This window comes from Marmota monax, unplaced genomic scaffold (genome assembly GCF_021218885.2).
Source record: "Marmota monax isolate L192 unplaced genomic scaffold, Marmota_monax_Labrador192_F-V1.1 WCK01_AAM20220418_F8-fsc00053, whole genome shotgun sequence".
Classification (NCBI taxonomy): Eukaryota; Metazoa; Chordata; class Mammalia; order Rodentia; family Sciuridae; genus Marmota; species Marmota monax.
Window position 1 is genome coordinate 1,128,212 of NW_026693153.1, and position 12,703 is coordinate 1,140,914.

The window sequence follows — 12,703 nt, forward strand, 5'->3', positions numbered from 1 at the left end:
ATCACATCCATCAACGAGCAAATACACTTTCTTCTCAACAGCACTTCGATACTTTTCCAAAATAAACCATATGTTATGCCACAAAGCAAGTCTTAGCAAATACAAATAATAGAGATACTGCCCTGACCATAATGGAATGAAATTAGAAATCAGTGATAAGGGCTGGGGATGTGGCTCAAGTGGTAGCGTGCTCACCTGGCATGTGTGGGGTGCTGGGTTCGATCCTCAGCACCACATAAAAATAAAATAAAGATGTTGTGTCCACCAAAAACTAAAAAATAAATATTAAAAAATTCTCTCTCTCTCTCTCTCTAAAAAAAGGGGGGGGGGAGACAGTGATAAAATTAAAAAGAGAAGGTACTCTAATACCTGGAAACTAAAAAATACATTATTGAATAATGCTTGGAAAACAGGACACATTATGGAGGAGATTAAAAAAATAGACGTAAATGAGAACTCTGATACTATTTATCAAAATCTCTGGGACACGATGAAGGCAATGCTAAGAGGAAAGTTCATTGCATGGAGTTCATTCATTAAAAGAAGAGAAAGTCAAGAAATAAAAAACCTCATATTTCAGCTCAAAGCCCCAGAAAGAGAAGAACAAACCAACACCAAAAGTTGTAGAAGACAGGAAATAGTTAAAATCAAGGTGGAAATCAATGGAATTGAAACTAAAGAAACAATTCAAAAAATCGACAAAACAAATAGCTGGTGTTTGAAAAAATAAATAAAATTGACAAGCCCTTTGCCACTCTAATGTAAAGAAGGAGGGAGAAAACTCAAATTACTAAAATTTGCAATGAAAAAGGAAATATCATGGCAGACCCTATTGAAATACAGAAGACAAGCAGAAACTATTTTGAAAATTTATACTCCAATAAAATAGAAAAACTTGAAGACACTGTCAAATTTCTAGAGGCATATGATCAACCGAAAGTGAGTCAAAAGGACAGACACAATTTAAACAGATCAATTTGAAGTAAGGCAATAGGACCTAGTTGTTATAGAATTTTTGTTCATTGTGTGTGTGTATGTGTGTGTGTGTGTGTGTGTGAGAGAGAGAGAGAGAGAGACAGAGAGAGAGAGAGAGAAAGAGAGAGAGAGAGAGAGAGAGAGAGTGTGTGTGTGTGTGTGTGTATTCTCCACAGTACACTCATCTTGCCTTAGGGAGAGCAATGGTGTTTTCATTCAATAAGTGTATAGTTGGTGGGAGGGATTGCTCTTTGATTTTTTCTATCTCTACAGATTTTTTTTTTTTTTTTTTGTACTGGGTATTGAACTCAAGGGAACTCAACTACTGAGCCACATCCCCAGCCCTATTTTATTTAGAGACAGGATCTCACTGAGTTGCTTAGTGCCTCACCATTGCTGAGGCTGGCTTTGAACTTGTGATTCTCCTGTCTCAGCCTCCCGAGCCACTGAGATTACAGACATGTGCCACTGCGCCCATCTTACAGATTCTTGCATAAAATCTGGACCATAAATAAAGTGAAACTAATTCTTGCACATTTTTTTTCAGGGTGAGAGCAAGTGGATTTGTTTAAGCTTGTGCATGACCGCTTGGAATTTTATTCCATATTATTTTTATTCCATATTTATGTTTTATTCCATATTATTTCAACCTAGTTTTGATTTTAACAACCCACCCGCATATTTGCAAATGTCCTTCAAAACTGATGGAAATAAAAGAGAAAAATACGGTAGACAATTGCCTTTTGTCAACCAAATAAAAATGTTGTGACTTAAAACACTTTATTTTATTTAGTACATGATTCTGTGGGTCAATGTTCTTCTGGACTCACTGGTCTACAATTGGCTGGCCCTCAGCTAGGCAGTTCTGTTTCTTAGGGCTGGCTGTAGGCTGCTCAAAGAGGTGACTGAGCCATTGTCTTTCATCTCCCTCTAGAATAGCCCAGGTGTTTACATGGAAGCTACACAGAATCCCCAAAATGAAAGAGTGAAAAATCAAAGCCCTTGACTCCAGAGCACGGACTGGTAAATTCTCAGTTCTGCCCCAGTCCACAGACAAGGTACAGTGTCAACCCAAATTCAAGGATCAGGGAAATAGACTTCAGCTCTATGTGGCAGGAGCTGCAAAATCAAGTGCAAATGGATATATAAAAAGGAAGATAAATAATTCACGACTATCCTGTAATCTACCACACAGGGCAAACCCTTGAATAGTGTAGTGTGGCATATTTGGGTTTTTCCTTCATTGGTCAGCAAAGAGAGCAAAACTAAGAAGTATTTCTTTATAATAATACCTTTCTAAATATTTCCTCTTTGCTTTGCTCTACTGTCACCATTAAATAAAAAATTTTAAGAAAATGGTCATTCATTTAAAACTAAAGTCTTCAGTATCTAAGCTAATTTTCCCCCAGTGGAAATAGTTTTGCTGAAAGAGGAAGTGTGTTGATTGCATTGAGAAGGACCAGCATCTTGTCCCCATGGTAACAGCATCTTATTCTCCAAGTGTTCACCACCTGGTGTTTTGAGGCCCAATAGCCAAGTAGTATCACATTTTATAATGTGAGAAAATGAATTCACATGCATAGCATGTAAAGTACAGTGGACCTGCAGGTGTGGTTTGGAATCAGATCAGAATGATGCCCTTGATATAATAAGAACATGGTTAAATTGCTGAAATAATCATAAGCATAATAATAACTTGGAAAACTCTGCTACCTTAAATAAAACACTGCTCTTTTCAACAACATAGGAATAGACTATGTTTGAATGGTTAAATATATCTAAGACATGGGGTTTAGATACATATGTGCAAAAACACAAGGAATATATATACATACATACATACACAAAATTCCTAAGTTCTGAATTTAAACAAAAGTGATAATAGCTATAAGAGGTCCATTATTAGTGGAATATTTGAAATATCAGTACTGGCCTTAGTTATTATCTTTTAAAGAAGATATTTAAGAAATGTAATGTCTAAGTCATATTTATGTGGGTGGTCACCTCTTCACTGAAGTTGTTCAGTACCCCAAACCTTTGGCTCAGTCAGTGACACTGGGACTTTCAAAAATTGGAATTTAGATTCATATCAAACTACATCTCCATGCAGTGATTTTAGGTATAGAAATGACAGATTTAATATCTGTCTGTATCTATGACTACTGTTAAGCTGCACAGGAACCATGAGAGAACAAATCCTTGCTCTCTGTGGTAGCTGAATGGCTGCTGTTGCTGCCAAACTATAAAGTAATTTTCTATTGTAAAGCCAATATTAATAGAATTCAGGAAGGTGTATCCCTATGGGGACTGAAGAGGGATGTGTGTGGGATGTTTTCAAATGAGTCACTTGGAAGAGTTGGAGTTGTGCTTCAGATTAGAAACAGAAACTAGTGGGTTGGTTGGAAAGGCAAACATGAGCTTTGAACTGAAGGATGTTTTCCAGGATCCTGAATGGGTCCCCTGAAGTTCCTAGGATGTCAGGGATCCTAAATCCTGATGCTAACTGCAAGCAGCCTTTCCTCCTCATTGACTTATGTAATGATTCACAAAGTCATTGTAAGCAGGCATGCTTTAAAAACCCGGAAAGCAATGTACAAAGAACTTACCCTCTTCATTGGGAGTATCCAGAGGGAGTGGTGGAAAAGAGGGTAGGTGGTAGGTGGATTATTTCTTTTTATTATATATTGTAGTTGTAGATGAACACAATATCTTTGTTTATTTATTTATTTTTATGTGGTGCTGAGGATCAAACCCAGTGCCTCACACATGCGAGGCAAATGCTCTACTGGTGAGCCACAACCACAGCCCCTGGATTTTTTTCTTAAAAAAAAAAAATACTGCTGATATGCACCTCCACCCTCTACTCCCCTTTACACAGCTTTTCTCAGAGCTATGGGATTGAGGATCTGAAGAGAATGTTGAGGGGAAGAAGGAAACAGAAACTCTGCACCTTCCCACTTGTGCTGCCCAGATTACATGACAACTGAATATTGGTTATAGAGCATATGTTCAGCAAAAACCTTCCTTGTTTGACCCTGGGTTCCTTGAGGCGGGCATTGGTAATCCATCCTAGATACTCTTATGCATGTCTGTCCTCTGTATGCCATTTACTTTTCACAATCACTCTATGATGAATATATTTATAAGACCTCAATCCTATAGTTACAATGCCCAAATCCAGAAAGTTCTAACTTGAAATGTTCTTTTGTAGCTTTGGTAACAACTTGAATTGCCATGAAACTACTAATAAATTTTATCTCTTTCAGTGAATTATTGATACACTTTCCTGAAGGAATAACAGTGTTTGTTTACTAAGTGCTACCCTAGAAATGGGAGATATTACACAAAATTCAGAAGATGCACAGTATTGCTCTCTAAGAAAAATTCTGAATCTAGTCATAAGGATGTTATATAAGAGATTGTGTGCTTATAATATCTCCATACTGAAGGGGGAAACAGTAAAGTGCCTGGACACATAACCAGGACACTTTGTATAGGATTTTAATTTAGGTATGTTGAAATATGGCAGTTTCTTTCTTTACCAAATTGCAGCTAGTTTTAAGTAACTCTTTGTTTTAGGGTGAAGGAATGAAAAATTATCATTTTAAATTAATAATGAAAGATGGCTTTGTGAGCTGGAGCCATAGATAAGCATCTATTTTTAGTCCATTATTCAGTTTGTGAAAGATGGAAGAACTTTTCTTTGTTCTTCATTTGCAGAAATCCATTTATTCTTTATCTCTTTCTCTTTAGCATTAGTCCTGGGATGACCCACAGGCTTCCTATAATCCCAAACCAAATGTACTCTCAGTTATACAGATAGGGAATGGTGAGGCAGGATGTTACTAATAAAACAAGCAAGTTCCAAACACAGTCCCTTTATCCAACCCTTCTGTCCTAATATTCTTCACTCTCTGAAGTCTGAACTTATAACCATTGTTACTCTTTTCAGGTCTTGATTCTTCATGGATATCTGTCTGTGTTCTTTTGTTCTTCCTTTTATACATTCTGGGGAAAAAACATTGTCTGATGTTGTGCTCTCTCCACTTTTTCTGTGGTTACTTTTAAAGGGTTGATTTTACTTCTTGTCCCAACCCCATGGCTCATCTTGATAGATCAGGTGGTTTTGTTGATTCTGTTATTACAGTTATATTTATTGTAGAACTGGGAAAGTAATATATAAATAAAATAGATAAGAAAACCCATCTATTTGATCACCTTTTGTGTATAAAAATATGTATAGGCAGACCTAGAACAATGAATTAGGAGTTCTGATTCTTGCTATTGGAAACAAACCAACTAACAAACCCAACAACTTAAAACTTGAAGTTTTGTTTTGCCATGTATAAAAAATGAGGGGGAAATAAATGAACTCCATATAGTATTCCAGTTTAAACAATTTGTCAACTATTAACACAACATGTAGAACAGAGAAACACTGAAATAATATCTCAAAAGTGCATTTTAAAGATTTATTGTTGCCGCAGTCTGGCTGGGCACAAATCACGAGCCACTGAAGCAGGAACAAACTTTATTTTTAAACTGCAGGAAAACACTTCACACAGCTCCCGGGGAATCCTCCCGAACGCGCCAGGAGGCTTGTCCAGGAACCCCCAGCCGGAAATATCTCTCCCGGAAATCCCTCCTCCTGCACTTCCCCAACCAATGGGAACTCTCGGGGAATCCCCGGAAATCCCCATGAGAACTCCAAAATAGTGTGAGAACTCAAAAGTTGCGGCCGAGGCGGATAGTAATGCCTCGCCTGTCAATCAATACTGTTGGCAAAATGCCAGGGGCCATACAGACTCGGCCGTGGCTCTCAGCATCTCCCCCTTTTTGTTTAATTAAACAACAAGCAATGTGGCTTAGGGACCGTGCCTGTTAGGCAGTCCAATTCAACATATGGTCCTTACCCGTCATCGGATGAACTGACCTCTAGGCGTCAGCCTCCTGTCTTAGGTTGGTACCACTGCAATTGGATCATACCCGTCACTGACTACCGGTCCAGCATACAGCCATACTTGTGGATAGGCCTTTGCACCAGTGGGGGGTGAGGTTCTTTGCCTCACCTCTGTTGGCCCCCAAATTTTAGACCATCACTAGTAGAAGGGAGGAGGATGCAAAATGCCATGACACTAAGCCAATTGAGGGCTCCTTTGAAAAATTGTACCACCGGTGACACCATCAGCAAAAATACTCCAGCACTACCACAATTCGCTGTACCAACAGATAGTTCACAATACATACAAATGATACATAGTCCAGGCAAGGTCTGCAAGCAATTCAAAGCAGAGGAATCTGTCAATATGTCCATTTCCTCCCAAAGTAAATCAACTCCTTAATTGAGCATTACTTGTTGAGTTATTATTCATTGATGCATCAGTTTTTACAGTTTGTTGTGATAACTATCGAAGAAGCTGTAGTTTGGTTTTATCTTTGTCTTCACCGGCACTGGGATGAAGATAGGAATTCTGGCAATGATGCTAAGAAAAAAATTATGTAACATTCCAACAGGCACTAAGAAAACAATTTTTTGAACAATTTACATTATCCTGAACAGAATTATTAAATATAATGAGAAGGAAAGGTGAAAGTAAACAAACAGATCTGTTAACCTCCTTATTTGTTCACATATTAAAACAATTTTCAACAGCTGTTTACCCAATCTAAATTAAACCATTAAAATCACATGAATAAAAAAAATTTGGATCCATTTATTCATGAGCGCTCCTCATATATGATATATGGACATACACACATACAGACATACAACACAAAACAGAAGTGTGCACACATAACATACAACACATAAGACAATAGTAAAGGCCTTGTAGCTTTACCTAGGTGAAATCTCCATTGCAATGCTTAAAAACTCCACAGTCAAAAAATAAAACTGATCAGAAAAACATTATCCTAGGTCTGTATGAGCTCAAAAATAAAATAGAACTTTATGATGTGGGAAAAGGCAAATAATAAAATAAATATTGAAAAAAACATCCTGGTTAATCACCGTCGCAGATGTAAGAATAGCCAAACTGGAGTTCTGGATATCAGCTGTTATGGATTTGAGTCAAATCATCTTCCTTTTGGCCTGTAGAAATTGTTTTAGTTAATCTCTCTGGAATCCAAATCGGCTGCTGTTCTCCCTGTGGAAAAACACAAACAGAACCCCGACTCCAGACAATCACTGGGTCAGGACCTTTCCATTGTCCTGTTAGAATATCCTTCCAAAGTACCTTAGGCTTATGTACATTTTTTGGACACATATGCCTTTCCGCAGCACTAAGCCCTGAGGAATCCAAATTTAAAAAGTTTAGAGTAAAAAGGGTTATTTTAAGTTTATCTTTGGGTGACATATACCCCTTTCCAATTCCCTCTTTTTGCTTTAGTAAGTACATTTTAATAGTTTGATGAGCTCTTTCAACTATGCCTTGTCCCTGTGGATTGTATGGAATTCCTGTTATATGAGTAATGCCAAATGATGAGCAAAATTGTTTAAAAGAGGTAGAAATATAACCAGGACCATTATCTGTTTTTAACTGTTTTGGAACGCCCACAGTGGCAAAATTTTGTAAGCAATGAGCTATAACATCTTTAGTTTTTTCTCCGGAATGAAGGGAGCCCATCAAAAATCCGGAAGAAGTATCAACTGTAACATGCAAATATTTTAATTTTCCAAATTGTGGCAAGTGTGTGACGTCCATCTGCCAAATATGGTTAGGTATCAGTCCTCTAGGATTGACTCCAAGATTAACTTGTGGTAAAAAGGTCACACAATTTTGACATTGTTTTATTATTTGTCTAGCTTGTTCCTTAGTTATTTTAAAACGCTTTTGTAAAGTATTAGCATTGACATGGAACCTTTTATGAAAATGTGTAGCTTCTTCTAGTGTAGAGAAAATATGTATGTCATGTGTAGTTTTATCTGCTAAATCGTTGCCCAAACTAAGGGCTCCAGGCAATCCTGTATGTGCTCTGATATGTCCTATAAAGAATGGATCTTTTCTGTCCCAGATTACACTTTGTATAGCAGAAAACAAAGAGAAAACAGTAGAGGAAGGGGAAATCCTGCCAGCATCTTCAAGGGATACTATAGCATTAACTACATACTGACTATCAGAGAATAAATTAAATACAGAATCTTTAAACATCACAAAAGCTTGTAAAACTGCATTAAGCTCTACCTTTTGAGCTGATTGTTTGGGTACTAAAAATGTAAAAGTTTGATCAGGGGTAACTACTGCTGCTGTACCATTATTTGACCCATCAGTGAATACATTTGGAGCATTCATGATAGGGGTTTTTCTTGTCATTTTTGGAAAAACTACAGGATGCGAAGACCAAAAAGACAACAAAGGATTAGATGGTAAGTGATTATCAAATGAAACATTAGATTTACACATGATTATTGCCCAAGTATTTAACTCATTAGCTAACTCATCAATTTGATCCATAGTATATGGAGTAATAATTTTATTGGGAGAAATTCCAAACACTCCCTTTGCTGCTTTTATTCCTTTGAGTATTAATTGTCCTACAGCCTCAGGATACCTAGTAAGAATAGTGTTAGGAGAATAAGATAAATGTATCCACAATAATGGACCTTCTTGCCAAAATACTCCTGTAGGAATATTTTTTGTTGGTATTACAATAAATAATAAAGGCAAAGTTATATCAATTCTATCCAAATGCATATTTTCCATATATGTTTCAATAATTTTTAATGCCTTTCTTGCTTCAGGCGTTAACATGCGGGGTGAATTTGGATCTGATGGACCTTTTAGGATATCAAATAAAGGTCCCAACTCTCCTGTTGGTATGCCTAGATAAGGCCTTATCCAATTTATGTCTCCTAATAACTTTTGAAAGTCGTTAAGTGATTTGAGTTGATCTACTCGTATTTGAATTTTTGGTGGACGGACCATGGTTGAGGATAATAGAACTCCTAAATAATTAATTGGAAAATTTAATTGTACTTTATCTATTGCTATCTCTAGATTATAATTTTTTAATAAATTTGTAAGTGTGGCATAACATTCTAGCAATGTGTTTTTATCTTTGTGTGCTAACAATACATCATCCATATAGTGAAATATTTGTAGTTTAGGATTTTGATTTCTAAGTGGCTGGATTGCTTTGTTAACATAAATTTGACACATAGTTGGGCTGTTAGCCATCCCTTGAGGGAGTACTTTCCATTCATATCTCTGATCAGGACCTTCATGATTCAGTGCAGGGATAGTAAATGCAAAATGTGGACTATCCTCAGGATGAATTGGAATTGAAAAAAAACAATCTTTAATATCTATAGCTAAAACGTACCAGGTTTTTGGCAAAGCAGACAATTGAGGAATCCCTGATTGAGCAGGTCCCATAATAACCATCTCATTATTAATGGCTCTTAAATCTTGCAATAATCTCCATTTACCAGATTTCTTTTTAATGACAAAAATGGGAGTATTGTAAGGAGATACGGAAGGTTGTATATGTCCCTCCGCTAATTGTTGTTTGACCAGGTCATGGGCTGCTTGTATCTTTTCTTTAGTCAGGGGCCACTGAGGAACCCATACTGGTCTATCTGATTTCCAAGTAATTTTTATTGCCTCAGTGACCCCTTCTGAAAACCCAGTCCATGTCTATTTATTCCCTGATCTATCTGAATTGGTGCTGCTATGCCTTGTTCTCCTAATCTTTTTTCTTTCCTGAAACCTTGTCTAGCCCTAATAGTGGGCGCATTTGGATTGATGTTATTTGTTAATGTCAAACCTAATTGATCTAGGACATCTCGTCCCCATAAATTTATAGGAAGATGATCCAATACATATGGCTGTATAGTTCCTTCACATCCTTCAGGATCCTTCCAATCTAATACCATTGCACTTCTATGGGGATTAGTCGCCACTCCTAGGCCTCGAAGCGTTTGAGTGGCTTGTTGTAACGGCCAATGTTTTGGCCATTCTTGACGAGATATGATGCTAAGGTCTGCACCTGTATCCAGTAGTCCATTAAATTCATGTCCTTGAATATTTAGTTTTAGCATGGGACGAGAATCTAAATTTAAAGACAGCATAGCCCAATCTACACCTGTGGAGCCTAATCCCCTGGAACCTCTTTCTATAGTACTACTGGAAAATTTATCATGTAGGCTGGGTATTATTAATAACTGTGCTATTCTATCTCCTGGTGAAATTACTGATATACCCTTTGGAGAGCTAGCTATAATTTTTATTTCACCTTCATAATCGGGATCAATTACCCCGGGACTTATCATAAGTCCTTTTAGCGTAGAAGAACTGCGTCCTAACAATAAGCCTACTGTTCCTTGGGGAAGAGGTCCTTTTACTCCTGTGGGAATGATTTGAACTCCCATCTCTGGAGTTAGTACTGCTCTGGCGGAGGCGCAGATGTCCAACCCTGCGCTTCCTCTGGTTCGTCTGATGAGAGATCTGATGGATAATGTGTCCTGGGCACTACCCTGATGGTGTTGCTGGGTTCCTCCATGGTGTTTCTGGGTTCCTCCAGTGCCCCGTACATTTGTGGTCGTGGGCCCCGGAGCATTGGGCCCCCCTGTCCGTTTTTTGGCAATGGAGCTCGATGCCTTTCTCCACGATATCGTGGGTAAACACTTGGTCCTTGTCTGTTTTTTGATAACGGAATACCCTCTATGGTGGTTTGAGAACGGCATTCATTAGCCCAATGTTTCCCTCTACGGCATCGTGGGCAAATACCCGGTATTCTATTCGTTTGATATCTAGCTTTGTTAAACCCTCCTCCTATGGGGCAACTCCTTTTAAAATGTCCTGTTTGATCACAATTATAGCATGTTTTTGGCCTGGCATCTAAAGCCTGTTGTACTGCTGCTAAGACTTGCCCTTGTTCATTAATGTCTCTACATAATTTAATATATGTGTTTAAATCTTCATGTCTCCATGGTCTAATGACCTCTCTGCAACAACGATTTGCTTGGTCATAAGCCAGTTGTTTTATAAATGGCATTGCCTGTTCTGTATCCCCAAAAATTCTGGAAGCTGCTTGAATAAGCCTATCTACAAATTCAGCGTAAGGTTCATTAGTTCCTTGTATTACCTTAGATAATTGACCTTGTAAACCTCCATGCCCCTGTAAAGTTTTCCATGCCCTAACCGCATCTACAGCAATTTGTGCGTATACGCCAGGATCATATTCAATTTGTTGCCGTTGACCCTCATAAGGCCCTTTTCCTAACAACATATCTAGATTTCTTTGAGGGTAACCGGCTGCTGCATTTCGTCTAGCTGTCTCCCTGCAAAATTCCTCATTGGCAACCTTCCATAACAAATATTGTCCTCCATTTAGCACAGATTTACACATACTAGCCCAATCTGCTGGCGTCATGTCCAAGTTGGTAATGGATTCGACCATGCTTACAGTGAACGGTGCTTGAGGACCATAGGTTGTTACAGCCTCCTTTAACTGCTTCACTGTTTTGAAATCTAAAGCACGGTGAATTCGCTGCCCTCCTGCCTGCTCAAGTACAGGGCATGCTAATCTTTGAGGTCCTGTCTCAGGATCCCATCTATCAACTACGGGGTTTGAGGGCCACTCAGCTATCTCCATAGGGGGAGCTGTTGGTTGAATTACGCCCTCTGGTGATAGAACGGTGTTAGTAGCAGCCTCCTGTTGTAGCTTTTTCCCTAATAGCTGTTTCTCCTCTAAGCTTTCTTCCTTTAAATTTTCTTCCTCTGTCTGACTAGCTTGAGAGACCTTCTCTTTTGCTTGATCTAAAATGTCTTTCTCCATGGTCTGAACCTCTAACAATTTACTTAACACTCTTTCAGTTTGTTTTTTACTAATTTCTAATCTGTTATAAAGATAACGCAACCCAGTAAGATAACACAAAACAAAACCGAAACAGGATGAAACAAAAACGGAACAAAAAATCGTTGTATCAATTTTCCTATTTTCTTGACATGTGCATTTGTGGTCTATTTCTATCTCTTCCTCAGGGGTGAACAACTTCAAACCTTGAGCCAACCATTTTTCCCAATCTGCCTGAGAAAATTCTAGGGATAGGCAGCTTGAAACAAACACAAAACAAATCAAAACAAGAACACATTGTTTTTTAAAATGGTCGCCCATTCTCTCGCCTTCCCTTAGGGGCAAGCAATTTCACTTACCCCGAAGCTTCAGACGTTCCCCGAACGGGCCGCCAAATGCCGCAGTCTGGCTGGGCACAAATCACGAGCCACTGAAGCAGGAACAAACTTTATTTTTAAACTGCAGGAAAACACTTCACACAGCTCCCGGGGAATCCTCCCGAACGCGCCAGGAGGCTTGTCCAGGAACCCCCAGCCGGAAATATCTCTCCCGGAAATCCCTCCTCCTGCACTTCCCCAACCAATGGGAACTCTCGGGGAATCCCTGGAAATCCCCATGAGAACTCCAAAATAGTGCGAGAACTCAAAAGTTGCGGCCGAGGCGGATAGTAATGCCTCGCCTGTCAATCAATACTGTTGGCAAAATGCCAGGGGCCATACAGAGTCGGCCGTGGCTCTCAGCATATTGTAACTTTACTTTTTCTTACTAGTGACTTATTCCATCTTTTCTGAGAAGCTACAAGAGGATATTTTTCTGGTTTCAAAGGTTTTGGAGTCAATTTTTTTTCAGATTCTGCTCGGTGGATATTTGTATTACAGCTAATACTTGTCTTTTAATCTCTTTTCAGTTTTTCTACTGCTCTCTTTTTCTT

The 12,703-nt window shown here is 38.5% G+C and overlaps 1 long non-coding RNA gene across 1 annotated transcript; it reads right to left on the bottom strand.

Annotated features, from left to right (window-relative positions):
- Positions 1 to 6,669: 6,669 nt before the first annotated feature.
- Positions 6,670 to 12,384, bottom strand: LOC131424592 (uncharacterized). Its single transcript, XR_009227888.1, has 2 exons — positions 12,132 to 12,384; positions 6,670 to 7,121 (listed from the first exon to the last, which is right to left on the bottom strand). It is a non-coding gene; the product is annotated as an uncharacterized LOC131424592 (long non-coding RNA).
- Between the last annotated feature and the right edge of the window lie 319 nt (positions 12,385 to 12,703).